This window comes from Trachypithecus francoisi, unplaced genomic scaffold (assembly GCF_009764315.1).
Source record: "Trachypithecus francoisi isolate TF-2019V2 unplaced genomic scaffold, Tfra_2.0 Lachesis_group17, whole genome shotgun sequence".
Taxonomy (NCBI): Eukaryota; Metazoa; Chordata; class Mammalia; order Primates; family Cercopithecidae; genus Trachypithecus; species Trachypithecus francoisi.
In genome coordinates, this window is record NW_022681462.1 from 61,926,153 (window position 1) to 61,942,629 (window position 16,477).

The following is a 16,477-nucleotide window of genomic DNA, read 5'->3' on the forward strand; positions in this document are numbered from 1 at the left end:
GCCCATTTACAAAACTGTGTTCTGAGCTAACTTGTTAAAAATTTAAGTTACTACCCATTTAAAAAAAATAAAATGTCCCTTTTTATTGCACTGGCTGTTTATAATCTCCAATCCCCGAGACTACAGCTTGCTTCAGTTGCCAGACACACCTTAAATAAACACCCCTCAAAACTGGCAGAAACATTGCTTTCTCTTTCACCCGTAGCCAGGTCACCAGGAACCAAGTTAGCAGCAGCCATCGTCTTTTTGTGAAACTCCTGTTGGCTGGACGGGAGGCCCACGTTACAGATCTTAGCTCTCAACACACCACAAATGGAGTCGGCTCAAGTTAGCACCTACTTCCTCTTTTTAGCAGGCTCAGAAATGGCCCCAGAGAGCTGGCTCCCTCCGATGACAGAGGTAGCTAAAAATGAATAACTCTATGTGTACATAAATGCTTTCTTGAGCTGAGAAAACGTCCCAAAGTGCCTAATGTGGAGAGTATACAAGGGTACACAGCATCATCTGGTCACAGCAGTCTGCCTGTCTACTTTGAGAGAAATGGCAGTACATGACTGTATATCCTAAGAAGAGGTAGGTGAGTACTAATAGCAGGCAATGTAGCCAGCTACCCAAGCATTCTGAAGCAGATAATCCACTGCCAGTCGGCACTTTGCATTTCACATTTTGCATTTTGATTGGCAATGGTCCCTAACACTAGGTTATATTTGAATGTGTGTGTTTTATCTTACATTTCCTATTTCTTACACTAAGTCAATTGTCAGTGATAGAAAGTAAAGGTTTTGAAGCTAGCCTACCTGGGTTCCAATCCAGTTCTGCCTGTTTAAAGCTCTGTGGCACTTATTTTGATTTCTTCATCTTACAAGTTGAATGTCAGCAGGACCTGCTTCAGAGTGTTGGGAGGATTCGAGGAGACGGTGGAGCACTTGAAACTGTCTGGCACACAACTTCCTGTAAATATGAGCCGCCGGGTCATTATGATTGTTATTTCCCACCCAGACTGTGAGCACCTCTCCTGCTAAGCCATGTCCTTCTTTTGAGGATTCCATAGCTCTTGATTCAGGGCTGGGATTGAGATAGGTAGTCAATAAAGACTCTAAGAGGAACTGAATGAATCCACGTGAACAGAGGCAAGCTCATTCAGGAACTCAGGATTTTGCAACCAGAAAAATTATCTTCGTATCAGAAAATTTTCTGTCTCTGTGGTATCACAACCTAATAGAACTTTTACCAATGGCTGCTCACAAAAATATTCAGTTCTTTTTTCTTTCTTTTTTTTTCTTGCCATGTTGCCCAGACTGGTCTTGAACTCCTGGCCTCAAGTGAGCCTTCCACCTTAGCCTCCCAAAGCGCTGGGTTACAGGCATGAGCCACCACACTGGGCTGATATTCAGTTCTTGACTCCCCTTAAAAGCCAAGACATTATCATTCATTTCTATCTTTCTGAGTTCTTCAAAAGAGAGACTGTGTTATGAATACTAATATAATCACAACTCTAATAAGCACCCTTTATTGAATACTCTACATGAGTACATATTACCTATGTGAAGGAAGCAATATTGTTGTTCTTAACCATTTGACTGGTGATAAAACTGAGGCTTAGGAATTTAAATAACTTGCACACATCCTCACAATTTGCAAAAGAGGAGTGTGCGTTAAAGCCGGGTTCTCCAACTGGAGACCCAGTGCTTCCAATTGGTACCTTGAGACCTGGCAGGCTGCCCCACAGAGAGCCTGAGCTCTGGTAGAGATCTACAGAAAGAACACATTGTGAGCTGTCATGGAGCCCCTACTGCATGAATGATGAAAAAGTTGCTCCTTTGCTGGGCGCGGTGGCTCATCCCTGTAATCCCAGCACTTCGGGAGGCCAAGGTGGGCGGATTATGAGGTCAGGAGTTCAAGCCTGGCCCATATGATGAAACCCCATTTCTACTAAAACTACAAAAATTAGCTGGGCATGGTAGCTTGTACCTGTAGTCCCAGCTAGTAGGGAGGCTGAGGCAGAAGAATTGCTTGAATCCAAGAGGTGGAGGTTGCGTGAGCCAAGATCACCACCCCCTGCACTCCAGCCTGGGCAACAGAGCAAGACTCCGTCTCAAAAAAAAGTTGCTCCTTGGACACAAGAGCAGTGAGAGTAATGCCCCTTCATTGTCCTCCTGGAGCTCATAGTTGTAAGGTACACTAAACCCACAGCAAAATGGCTGAGAGGCTCAGACAATGACATACACATGTGATGCAGGATGCCCAATGTTGGGGAATAATTGCTCTCTGGGGAATATTCCTATATCAAAATACTCTGTATACCAGTTCTATTTGCCATTGCTTTTCATCATATAGTTGGAACCATGTCCTGTGAGAAAAAGAACAGTTTTATAAAAAACTATAGAAGCATGAAATTTAAGAGTCAGAAATGACTTAAAAATCATTTAGTTTAAAAATACATACAAAAATAAAATAAAGGATAAGATCTTTTTTCTTTTCTTTTGCTTATCAAATTAGTCAAAGTTTCATTTGGGTTATATATTTTTGTGTTATTTATTCATTAAAATATAGCCAAAACTAAGTACTGTGATGTGTTCAGTTTTAAGAAACCAAAAGCTACATGTCTGCTTGCCATAAGAAGCAACAGTCCCCTGCCCCATCACTCCTCAGAGGGACCAATTTTAAGAATTTTTACATGGATTTTTCTGGTGGTCACTGCTGTGTCCCTAAATAAAATGTGTATGCCTCAATTTCCTGATTTCTTATTTTAGACATCCTCTCTTACCTTGCTGCTATGATAGAAGAGGATTCAGTTTACTTACCACTTTCCTCCTCTTTGCCCCTCCACAAAAGTTATACATCACAAATTCTGTTTCTTCTCTGTTCTCTACAACTACAAAAAACCCCACACACCTAAAATGTCAATTTCTTATTCCATCAACTGTAGAGAATATATCCCTTGACCCTCTACATTGTACCCAGAGGACATTAGTGCTTCCAGCATTCCCCATCCTCTGCTTGCCAACCTGCATCCCAGCCACCTCTGAAATTTTTGTCTTTACTCTTAACCTATCAAGGTTGACAACACTGACATTCTGTTTTCTAACCATAGTTAATTTCCATGTTTTGTGTATACATTAGTTCTAAAATCTGAAAACTAATCATTTTTCCTTATTATGACTTTGTAAATGGTGTTACATACACCTTCTTTCCCATGGGCCCAATGTAACAATCCACATGCCACTCAATGGCTAATATACCTAGCATCTAATTCAAATGCATTCTTCATCTTACAGTCTACCAATTGCCTTTCTCAGATCTTTGAGTCTTCCCAGGGTTCTTTTCTTGCAGGGTGTACCTATCGGGACACCCCACTGTCCTATTCTCCCTAATCTGAGCTGACGCTCTCTGGTCTGCTGCACAACTGTAGCACTGCATATCTCCTCATTGTTCTGCTGGGTGCAGTCACTGTCTTGGAAATCCATTCTCTTCCTTATTCTGAGTTATTCCCTTGTTTTTGCTAGGACAGTACATTCTGATTGAAATATTAATCAGAAAACCAGCTTACCAAAACCTTTCATGCCTGTTCTCACACATAATTGATAGTTTAGCTGGATATAGAATTCCAGGTTTTAAAAAAAATCACAATCTATCAGAACTTTCTTCTAACATCAATATTGTCAGTGGACTCTGATGTCAGCCCGATTACTGTTGTTTAATAGGTGATGTTGTTTTCACTTTCTGGAAGTTTTTGGGTCTTGTTTATCCTCGGTGTTCTAAAATGTCACAGTGATATGTCCCAGGGTGTCGTTTTGGATTCACTGTCCTAAGTGACACTGAATTTGTGGGAGATACTCTTCTATTTGTTCTTTGTCATGGGTCTCTTCTTCATTTTCTTTCTGAAACTCCTATTATTCAGATGTTAGACAAGTAGGAATGATCCTTATGTCTCTTACTATGTGAGATATATACATATATATCCATTTCTTTTATCTTTTTATTCTATAGTCTAAGAGATTTCCTTGATTTTATCTTATAATTCTTCCTCTGAAATATTCTGACAATATCTTGAGTTTCCAGAAATGCCTTTCTATTTATTCATAATGCCTTTCTCATGTACAGGCAGTGCCTTCCTATTTTCTCATTTCTCTCTCTCTCATTTATTTTTGTTTATGAATGCAGCATATTTCTAAGAACTGTGGACCCATTTGCCATAGGGTTAGATGGTGGGATCTGGCTATTAGAGCAGGGGGTCCCTGAATGAGAAATTGATTTCTTCTGGAGAGTAATACCCACAATGCTTTGCTAGTTCTCATCAAACCATTAAACTATTTCTTTTTCAAAGAACCTTCCAATTTTTTATGTGAAAGTTAGGCCCTTCTGTAGTGACAGTGGGGAGCATATGGTTCCACATACAGACTTTCCAATGGTCACTTGTTTTCACCCGGGGCAAGTGTCCTGGTGTTCAAGCCTGGAGCCCTTTAGAATCCTGCAGAGAAGCTGCTCTATGCTAGGTTCCTGTGCCCTCTGCACATGTTCTGGGCTCTAGCTCCAGAGTCCTCTATTCTGCTCCACTAGCTGCCACCCCACCTTCTACTTTCATCTCCCAGAATTCTCTGAAATAGTTTGATGACGACCTCTTTCTGTCCACTTGGTTAATACAGACTTCCCCCTTTTCTCCTTTTCTAGAATTTATATGGGGTCTTGAGTAGGCAAAACCAAAACAAAACAAAAACCCCAAAACTCATTTTCTCCAGGACTACCTTGAATAGAAATTCCAAAATATGTCATCTGAAGTGCTATTATGCAGTACGTATGAGAATGGGGGAAGAAACAAACACTGTTATACACTGCTGATGAAATGTAAATTGACACAAAATTTGTAAAGAGTGTTTTGGCCTTACATGACAAAAATCCTTTAATCTTGCAGTTCCACTTCTGGGAATTTATCTCAAATCACACATATGTGGAAAGATTTAACTATGAGAATAATCATTACAGAAATTTTAAGAGTGTAATATTAGAAACTGATTGTTCATTAATAACAAAATTATTTAAATAAATTGTAGTACATTCAAACCATTAGATACCATACCATCATGAAAAAAAGTCTTGTTGAATTATATGTAATAACATGCAAAGATATTCACAATATTGTATTCAATGGGAGAAAATGAGATTGTAAAGGAACATGTATTCTATGATCTAATTTTGTAAAACTGAAATATGTATGTGGTAGGTACATATGCTAAAGAAAAAAGGTGTTTATTGGGGAGTGGGATAATTGTTTTCTTTTTATGTATCTACAGTTTCTCAACTTTCTACTTTTCTTCTACTTTCTACTATAGCTTTTTTGTTAAAAATAAGTAAATTTTTGGTGCTTTAAGAACATTATGTGGTTCACTCGTTTCATTTATAGGTAAGGAAACTGAGTCATAATGAGGTTAAACAATCCATTAAAGCACCTGAGTAAATTACCTACAGTTGAAAAAAAAAGAAACTCAGTTATCCTGATTTTTCAGTTCTTTAAGGTACAAATTAAAAATGAGACAAATTATTTTAAATTTAATCTCTGGAAAAGTATAATTTCCTGGTCAAATAATTACAGTACTACTCAATCCTAATCACCAACTCTGAGTGGTGAGTAGTCAAGTGTATTTCTTAGTTGAATACAGTTTGAACATATTAAAGAAAAGCTTCAATAGCTCTATAGATTTTTATTTTTTATTTTTTGAGATGGAGTCTCGCTCTGTTGCCCAGAGTGGACAACAGTGGAGCTACCTTGGCTCACTGCAACCTCCGCCTCCTGGGTTCAAGCGATTCTCCTGCCTCAGCCTCCCGAGTAGTTGGGATTATCAATAGACTTTTCAATAGATTTTTAATCTAACTGAAAAATCCTTTGCTTTGATCGAATCTCCTGCATATGATGGTGTTCCTCCACTTTTGTGAGGTGAGGCAGTCTACATTTTTTATATCCTAGACAATGTTACCTTTTAACTACCTTTCATGTAACAAACTGTCATAACAGCAGACTTCATTGATCAGGAATGGGCAAACATTTCTGCTATATATGACCATACAGTGCCTATCATCAACCTATTCAGAGTCACTGTCTTTGTACGTATGGAAATCCACTGGAATATATTCTCCTATTTGGCTTGAATTCTTTGTAAGACAGGAAAAAAAGAAAAAAAGAAAAATGCTGGTTCTCTAAGGAAACCAAGCATAAGTCTCAAATTATATAACATAAAGTAAAACAGAATTGATTAGATATGTCAAAATCAGTGACATTTCCCTTTAATCCAATATTCATCAGTTGACTCTGTGTTGAATTTTGAAGGTATAAATCCAATTTTTAAGACTTTTAGATTTTATATCAAAATGATGAACAAGACATAAATAAGAAGGAGGGCATGATTTTCTATTTTCTGGGATAAAACCTACCTTAACATGTAATCTAATGAGTGCACTAAACTGTCCAACTGGCTTTTTTTTCTGTAACTAAGTAATATATAAGTTTTGAGGTACAAATTATATTTGGAAGCAGGCACTATATATTCTCTGAAAATGGGCAACTCTCCTTATACATCTACGCTTGTTTTCTACATGATTTATGAAGTTCAGGCCTTTAAAAATGAACAATTCTGGCTCATACAGCTGGACAACAAATGAGACCCACGTATGCTGAAGCCCACACCACGATCTGAACCAGAAGGGAAGATATTTCCTGAAGCACACAGCAAAAAGGATCTGAAAACTGTTCAAACTCTGAATGTCAGAATGGGTCCTTCATTTATGACCTTCTATCCTAGATATTAGATTTCCATATGATATTTTGGTCAAATACACATAAGAATTATATCACCTTTGATCCAGGAAAGCCCTGATCATCGAAAGAGCCAGCCCAACTGGGGGCAGAGAAAGGAGCAGATGCAAAGGCACGGAGGTGGGGGAAGACTTGGTCTTTGCCAGTAGTTGAAGCAGATGGGTGTGACTGGAGCAGAGTGTGGGGAGCAGTTGGAGATGAGGTCAGAGAGCCAGGGCCTGGCATGTGCCTTGGCTTTGGCTGTGAGGGAGATGGGAAGCCAGAGGAGAGACTGCAGAGCAGTGAGATGCTGTGACTCACACTTTAAAAAGTGGCTGCAAGGAGAATAAACCTGAGGCACCCATTAGGACACAGGAAGGCAACTTAAGAGCCTATGGCAATAGTCCAGACAAGTGATGATGGTGGCTGGGAAGGGGTGGTGGTAGTGGAGGTGATGGTAATTGGTCAGATTCTGAATGTAATGTGAAGATAGAGCCAAAAAGATTTGCTGCGGGATTGCACATAGCGTGTGAGATAAGGAGGGGAGGCAGGGATGGCACGGAGACTTCTGGCCTGAGCAAAACATGGAGCTGCCCTTGGCTGAACAGAAGACGGGGATCAGAACACGGTGGGAGGGGTGAACAGGAGCAGGTTCGCACCGGCCACACTGGAGACGTCTGTGAGACAGCCGGGGACAGCTGAATCTATAGGTCTGAAGTTCGGGGGGCAGGTCCAAGCTTCAGACCTGAATTTGGTAGTCAGCAGCAGAGAGATGGAACTGACCCACACCCAGCGATCCACAATCCTGACAGCCATGAAGCTCTAAAAACTAAAAGTTTCATTGAAGTTTGGGTCAAAATTATTCAGCAATAAAACCTAACCCAAAATGACATAAGGCTATTTACTGTCTATGTTGATTCTACTTCCTGTGAATATCTGTACATTTGTGATATAGAAATATTATTTGTTTGATCACAAAGAGTTGCCCAGAACCCAGTGGGAATGTTATGTAATATACAGAATATTTACTGTATTAACCTTCTAAAACTCCCCCAAATTCTTTATTTCTAAACAAATCTAGCCCTAAGCATTTTGGATAAAAGATATAGATCTGTAGTTTGAGCCACGAAACTGGAGGAATGAGGACTGACCCTGGAGCCCTCCAACACAATGAGATGAGGAGGGTGAGGAGGACCTGCTCAGGGGTCTGAAAATGCAGAGGCCTGACTTCTGCTGCCCTGGGTGGGGTCTACTTTGACTTCTCTCCTTCTAAACCTTCATCACCAAATATGCACCCTCTTCACAGACACATGGCTTATAAAAGCCTTGCTTCTTTTTACTTTCTGTATATCTTCTAAAGAGATGGAAAAAAAAAACAAAAAAACCCAAGTCTATCATCCCCCCATCCCCTTCCTCCCTGCCAAACATACACTGTAGGCATGTTTTTGTTTTTGAGATAGCATCTTGCTCTGTTGCCAAGGCTGGAAAGCAGTGGTATGATCATAGCTCACTACAGCCTCTAACTCCTGGGCTCAAGTGATCTTCCTGCCTCAGCCTCCCAAGTAGCTGGGTGTTACAGGTGCTTGCCACCATGCCTGGCTAATTTTTTAACGTATTTTGTAGAGATAGGGTCTCACTATGTTACCCAGGCTGGTCTCAAACTCCTGGCTTCAAGCAATCCTCCTGTCTTGGCCTCCCAAAGTGCTGGGATTGTAGGAGCAAGCTACTGGGCCCAGCTGCATACTGTAGTTTTTATTACATCAGTTACACTGATTTCATGCACCACTGAACGAACTAACTGCACTTTTTGCAAAGTGGGGTTTGTGTGGTGGGAAAAAAAGTAGAAAAACTGAACTAATGTTTCAAGTTGGCATAATGGCATTTCCTGTTGCTAAGAAACCTACCTGCCTGCTGCTGTTGCTCTAACACATTTGAGTGTCCCACCCCTCGCCACTAAACACCTTAGCTCTGAAATTCTGTCAAGATACACTGGTGGGGGGCTGTAACAGGGCACCCCAAGTCCCAGGCCTGTTGCAGGAAAACCGTGGCTAGTGCCTAAACCCCTTGCCCAAGGTGCTCTCTTACTTAGGCTGCAGAGCCACAAGGTCCCCACAAGGTGCAGCTCCTGTTTTAAGGTAAGACACAGAAAAGGGAGTAACAGGATTAGAACCAAGGCCAGGCAAAGATGATACTGGAATAACTGTTGTAACGAAGTCTACTACTTCTACATTCATCCCCGGGGAATAAAAGTAATGCAGAGTTGGCAAATTTGCTGAAATCTAAACAAAAAGGCAGTCCCATTTCTCAATCCATGTACCCCACCAGGCGGACCCACGCTCAGCAGAACCTTTTCCCAGTTCCCACCACCCAACCTCTCTAACTCCTTTTCCTGCCCTGACTGCAACTTTCTTGGCCCAGAGAACCTCTACATCAACCAATATTGTTGGCCCCTTCAACTTCTAAGGAGAAGAGAAAGAAGAGACAGGAAATCTCTATGAGAATTTCCCCCTTCATTCATAAACAGATAAGCAACACACAACAAATCAGAAAACTCACATAGAGGGAGGGGTGGTGATCATTAAACACCAACTGGAAAATTGCTCATGGGCCATGATAACTATTGAAACTGGGTGGTAGAGACATGAGGGTTCATTATTCTGCTCTATTTCTGCATATGTTTGAAATTTTCCATAATAAAATAAAAAGAAAAGGAGGAGAAAAAGAAGGGAGGAAATGAGGGAGAGGGAAGGACAGAGAAAAGGAGTGAGGGAGAGAGGGAGGGAGGGAGAGGGGGAGGGAGGGAGGGAGAGAGGAAATAGGCAACTTATGTTGCCCAACTGGACTGTTATTCAAAGGTGAATTCTAGGCTTTCTCGAAGATCTCAATTGGAGAAGGGAGTCCTGCCCACCAGTCCAACCCAATCCCCTGCTGGGGACACAACACGCCCTGCTTAAGAGACTCCCCAAGCCGCTTCCCTGGTCCTCTTGTGTGGATATAGCAGGTGGTGATGCTTTTAACGTTTTGTTCATGATTCACAATGGTAAGGGCTTTGGAAAGAAAGAAGTTGATCACTTCATCCTTTCCTTTCTTCACGAAGATGTTTGCCCTGACTTCAAAGGCTGGTGTTTACCTTAGATGATTGGAGAGGATTAATGGAACTAATTGTGTTAACAACAGAACAGTCCTGCTGAAGCCTGAAAATTATCCCTGATTCTCTTTGATTGCCTCAAGATTACCTCTCCACCAACAAACATAGTAAACTTGCATACAGCCGTGCTGGGCTGTGCCCTCATAGAAAGCTGGGAGAGTAGTCAGCACTACACAGGATGGAGCTGTGGCAGCCTGCAGGGTGTGTGACATAAGCCTGCCAACCTCCCAGCAGTGCCAAGGAAAGCCAGTGAGCCAGTGAGCACATCTTGTGAGTGTAATGCACGGTCCGTCTCAGCTGAGCCAGACACCATATCCTCGCTCCTCCCAGGAGCTGTGAGCCTCTGGGCAGGCCGCTGCGAAAGCTCTGCCAGCACGGAGCAGACCCAGTTGTCCAGGGCACATGCCTCTCAGATGCCTCTGTGGCTGCCAGCAGCAAAGCTGGACATGCCCTCAGAGGTGGAACTGGGCCCAGGGAACAACCTGGGAAATCAGCCAGAGACACAGGTATGCCTCTGTCCCCGGAAGCTCTCTGTCCCAGGCAGATGGAAGCTGCTCTCCTAGGAAGCCAGCAGGTGGCATTTAAACTAAGAAGCTGGGAGTGCCTGCCACCATGGCCCATTCCTGGCTTCCTTTCTGCTCCCTACCCCCAACTTTCTTGCTGTGGAGTGACTATCCTGGAGTGTAACACATCCCCTGGTACCCAATTAGTCAAATAGAAGAAAATCCACCACTTACTCTCCTTGAAAGTCAAGTTACTCTCTGATTCTTTAATTCACTAATCTGTCAGTGAATGGCAGGTTTCCTGATTTAATGAGATCCAAAAGTTTCAATAGCCTGTCTGAGAAAGTAATTCAACAGCTCAGCTACTAGGGGTGAAATATTTTCCAACCAATTCCAGTTCCTTTTCATCCAGAAAGAGCAGAGACTCAACGTTACTACTGATAACTCTCATAGACGCAGGTGTGTTGCTTGAAGCAGTAGGAAGGCTGCGGTCCTCAAGGACAAACTTCTCAAGCCTTAAGAATCCCAGGCCTGGGAATCTATCCCAATATTCAAAGCCCTAGTGGAGTCCATTTTATTCCTTGACAAGTTTCCTGGAGCACACGGCTTGACAGCAAGGAACGGAGCCTGGGCTCTTTGAGGACAGGGTCCATACATCTTTGTTTCCCCTGGGCCTAGCATGGCACCTGGTCAATTGGGGTGGTAGTGGGTGTTTAACAGGAATTAGTGACAAGGGAGTGACTAACGGAACCCAATCAGAAAATGAAATAGATCATCACTTATCTGTGATTATGTTTCGTTTTGGCCATCCCATACCAATCATATACCCTTTAGTGGGAGACAAGGGTAATTACTAATGAGAGTTTTGTATAAGGGAATCATTACTGAAATAAAAAGTTAAGAAGCAACTCTCCTTGCAGAGACAGAAGGTTAAAAAGCAAGCACTCCTCACTAAGGCAGAAAAGAGAATTCAGTCTACAGAAAAGTCTTAGCAATGATGGAACTCATTCAGTGAGTGACATGTATTCAGATGTCTTGCCTCACAGCACCTCCAAAGACACCCCAACCACCGCTTCAATTGCCAAGCTGTTCTTAGTTACCCAGATGGAAAGTGCAAATCCCACGGCACAAAGCTCCCTATGCCCAGAGTCATTACAGGGCACCCCAGCCCAGGCATAAGGAAGTGAGCGACTGTGCAGAGTTGGGGATGGCTGGCAGTTACCCTTGTGTCCACGTCCAACAACAGACACATCTGCAGACAGCCACGACCCTGCAGGCAGGACCTGGGCCACCCCAGAGGGTTTGTACCCCCAGGCCCTGACTTCATCTGCTGGGGTTGCTTGTGGGTGCACAATGTGGGCTGCTTTCTAATTTCTCCCAAGAGCCCACAGCACTTTTCTCCAGGGCTGGCTCAAGTTTCATCCTCTGTAAATCAGCTGCTGTTAAAATGCCATGGGCCTTCCCTAAACTACAAAATTACCATTCTCCCTTTTGGAGGTGACAGGAACATTTAGCTTCCCTGTCTCTGTGTGCCTTTGTACACACACAAATTTGGTATCTACAATAACTGATATGTGTGGACATGACACAACCATTTCTGAAAAGGTATACACAAATGACTCAGAAAGAGAGTACCCTGGACAGGCGCCAGAACATTCTGCAGCCTGCTCTCCCAGGCCCTTCCTCCAAAGCCGGCTATGGGTCCTCCCATGTCCCGCCCCTCAGAGCTCCTCAGTCACTAAGCCCCCTCAATCCCTTCATTGTAAGCTGCTGTGCCCACCCTTCGGTTCCATTCTTGTCCCTGGCGCCAATCCTCAGCCTCTAGCCTGACAGCTCCTAGATCTTCCCTTACTCTCCTCAGCACGAATCCACCCATCAGCGAGAAACTCAACTAGCCAATCTACAGTACAGCTGCTGTTGGGACGCTTCTTGCCCAAGACTTCCCTCTGTCTCCAGGGGGACATTCAGTTCCACAACATTGTAACCCACTTCTGCACTGTGGCCTGCATTCCAATCATACCTTTTTTACCACCACCAGTGCCCAGTGTTCAGGCCGGGCTCCCCTGGACACCAATCTGCCCAAGTCCCCCAACACATGCCAGTCCCCAAATCAGCTTCACGCTGGGCTCCAAATGCCTTCTTTTCTGGGGCACATCCTGACTCCTCACTCCTTTCTCCAGCAGTCTCCCTCTGAGCCACGCCTTTGGCATTGAGGGTCAACTGGGCTGTCAGGAACTCTCTTCTCACCTGTACTACTAGTCCCCAGGTAGGTTCCATAGGCAGCGCTTCAGAGGTGTAGCCTGCTCTATACCTCAACCCCCAACATCCTCCCGGGCCCAGCAAAGGGTCCCGCATTTAGGGGCTGTTCAGTTAACATTTGTTGCTTGTGTCCACTCCAGGCTATGGTGGTCTGTCTCTTCCTTTAGAAGCTATAACTTAGGGGAGATAATTACTTCCACTTGTAAATATTCAATGTTGAGTAAAGTAACTCTAGACATAAATAATATTTTTAAATGCTGTCCCTCCTCTCCATCAATCACCAACTTCTAAATATTACAAAAAGGAAGTATGCCCACAGCCTGTGAGATAGGGCACAAGAGGCTTGAAGGGGTGAATTATCCCAGACTAGCCTTGGAAGTTCTGAACCAAGAGCCTCCTCCACCTCCCTACCCCAGGCTTGGCTCCCCTGACCCTTGGGGCTCAAAGATGCTGGCTGTGTAATCTCTAAGGTGATTTGTCACCAGACCTAAACAAGTCTTCTGGATGTGAGGGAGCTAGAGCTAGAACCTCATAAGATTGCAGTTTGTTGCCATGCTGGGGGGTGGGAAGGGGGTGGGGAGACAGAAGGCTAGGTGTCTTGCCTTGCTTCTGCCACTAAGGTCAACATGACCCAGGACAATCTCTTGGAGCCTCAACTGTAAACTCTTGAAGGGACAATGCAAAAATCTGCAACAACCATGCACCAAACAGAAAGTTGGGAATGATCGAGAACAACAAACGAAGAGAGAGAAGCTTTCAGTTTGAAAACTTCAACGGCATTTGTGTCTTGAAACAAGACTCAAGGACAAAAGGCCTCCTAAGGACCTCACTTCCAAATAGCAAAGTTAAAAAATCTTTAATTCTGATTCCTACTGTCACGAGTCATTTCTCTTGCTGACATTTAACATCCTTCAAAACCCAGCCCTGAAATTCCCAACTCTCTCCCACCCACTTATGCCTTAGCCATATTGCCCTCCTACTATGCCAGGCCTTTCTCATTCTGCCCTTCCGCCCTTCCTTCGCACAGTTCATTCCTCCCCAACTCCAAACGCCCACTTTCCCCCTCCAAATAAAATCTACCTACATTTTCAGGCCTACTTCCACCTCGAATCTGTTACCCCCTCGATCCTGGAGTTCCCCACCAGGCAGGTCCACACCCGTATCCCTCTTGCTGGTCCCTGGAGATTACCCTATCCCCACATGTTTCTTCAGTGCCCGGCAATGTTCTGTGTTCCAGGAGCACGTGGAACATTTCTGGGCACTTAAAAGGTGCTTAATAAACTCTTGTTGGTTGAATGATGTAATACCAAGAAAAGCTGATGCGCTGTGATGTTTCCATTACCTTCAGCTGGAAAATCCCATTGAAGATTCACCCCTTCAGTCCAACCCACTTAAAACATCCTCCTTTATTTTGCTCTGAGCTCATCTCAGTCTTGTAAAAGTACTGCATTTAAGTTCCATCTGCAATCCCCACAGCAGTGATTACTCCCAACACCCCTTAAACTCACTGTTGTTTTCAAAGAAACAGTCACCTCAGATCCATACATTAGGAATGCAGTGGGCTGTGCAATGACACAGCCCAAAACCATCTTGATGCAATTGTTTCCCTGTATCGCTGCTTCGTTGTAGTCTTACCATTGTTCTTTATTTACCCAGATGGCTTTGTCTGAAGCTTTATAGGAAAAATGAATATGATTGCTTTACATTCCACACTTCCCAGAGCACCACCATGGGTTTCAAAGCTCTAGTCGATGGCTCTCAAGGCTTTTAGTTGAACAGTTTCACAACACAGCTTGCTATACAGTGTCACCCAGGCTGGCCTCAGTCCTTTCACCTCCCAAATCCTATCTGAGTATGTGTGTGCTTCCGTCCGATCACCTGGACTGTCCCCAGGCCCAGGAACATGAAAAACCACAAGTAACAACCAGTCAAGTTGGCAGGGAGCAAGGTGGAAGAGAACCATCCCTGAAACCAGAGTCTTGGAGGGACAGAACGGCCACTCCGCTGTAACTGAGGACAATATGTCCTCTTGGATCCATGCTACGGACCTTGACTTATAAACGTGGTGTTCCCCCTGACAGCCCCAGAGGAAAGGCAGCACTCTGAGCCAGATGGGCTCTCAAGGCAAGAGCAAGATATGGGTACCACATGGGATTAGGAGCCAGACTGCCTGGGCTCAGGCATCATTAACAGCTGTGTGACCTTGGGCAAACCCATTATTCCGTGTGTGCCTCACTCTTGATCTGCAAACTGCGGACAGAGTACCTCCCTCACAGAATTGTTGTGAGGGTCTGATGAGTTAATTTATATAAAATGCATAGAAACAATGCCTGACAGAGTAAATATTTATCATCGGCATCAGCAGCAGCATCTCCCTGGTTATTATTATACCTACTCCTCTCTGCTTTGTTTAGGGAGGAGACCAAATGCCTCACTCTCAATACAGAACTTCCTGTCTCAGGAGGCTCCATGCCCCAAATCCTTTTTTCTCCCTACCTCCTTTTAGTGCCTCTTATACTTCAAACATCAAATCTCTATCCGAACATTCAAAGCCTTCATACTGGGCTGTACTTGCTTTCTTCCCTCAGCAAAACACCCCAGATTCTTGCAAGCTACTAGATACACTTGGTGGCAAATGCAAGAGTGTTTACACAGGTTTTCATCATTATGCATGTTTTGGAAACAGGCATGGTGAGTGCTGAGGCAGGGCAAAGGAGAAAACAAGGTATTAAAATGATCAAAAACAGGTCTCCACCTCCTCGTGTTAAAACTGCTGTGGTCACTCTCCCCCGAAGCCAGAGGCTCCTTTGAGTTTTCTGTTCTTCTGAATTCAAACTGCCAGCTCAAAAGGCTGGCCTACGAAGGAGATAAGGCAGATGGGAAAAACTGAGGATGAAAGGACTGCACAAGGGTCGAATCTCAAAGTGTAAGTTGAACCCTTTAGATGTTCTCATTTAATAGCACAGTTTCTGAGAGACTTGCCCACCCGAGTCCCGTCCTTCCTAAGCAAACATCTGTTAGGATGACTGAGACCCAGGATAGTTTATTTTTCCTTTGCTAAAACTTCTGGTGGGGTATTGATCTCATAAATGTTATCCTTATGGCTCAGACGAAAGTCAAGTTTCAAATCCAGAGGGGTGTGGGGCAGCCAGTTCATCCATCTTCTGAAGCCAAAAAAGATAGAAATCTACAAGTCACAAGATTGATTTTTTGTTTACATCTTCAATCCCAAATATTTGGAATGAACCCTTTGATATACCAAAACATGTTTTGTGAATGCCAGAAAGTAAAAACAAAAACAGAACTTAAATTTCTATGTGGCACATAACACATTTTACCTTATGGACCAATTGATTGCGTAAAATGATTATGAAATTCCCATTGCCTATCCCATGAAAGAGAAAAAGTCACAGAATCACAAATGTGCTACCCTCTTGTCTCTGGTCATACTCTAAGGATCAAAGTGATTCAAACTCTGCCGAGAAGGACAAACTCCAGGGAGACTGAGCCTGTTCTGATGGTTACTGAAGCTGGAGGAAACTCGGCCTATAGCTTGCCGAAACACCTTGAGAGCAGGCAGTGAGATGCCCACCTGGCTCCTCTCACCTTCAGAGGGCAGGCAGAGAGAGTGCCAGATTTGCCTTAAAAGGCAGGATTACACTCCCAGCTTCATTGTCACCCCTGTCCACAGGGTGACTGCAGACAGGCCACCGAACCTAGCAAAGCGTCAGTGTCAGCAGAGTCTCAGGTTTGGAAGGTTTTTTTAAAGAAAGTATTTGA

General features: G+C 43.5%; 1 protein-coding gene across 2 annotated transcripts in view; it reads right to left on the reverse strand.

The window, feature by feature from the left end:
* Positions 1–16,477, reverse strand: part of PRKCE (protein kinase C epsilon) — a 548,372-nt gene that overhangs the window by 361,426 nt on the left and 170,469 nt on the right. The gene's annotated exons all lie outside the window — the stretch shown is intronic.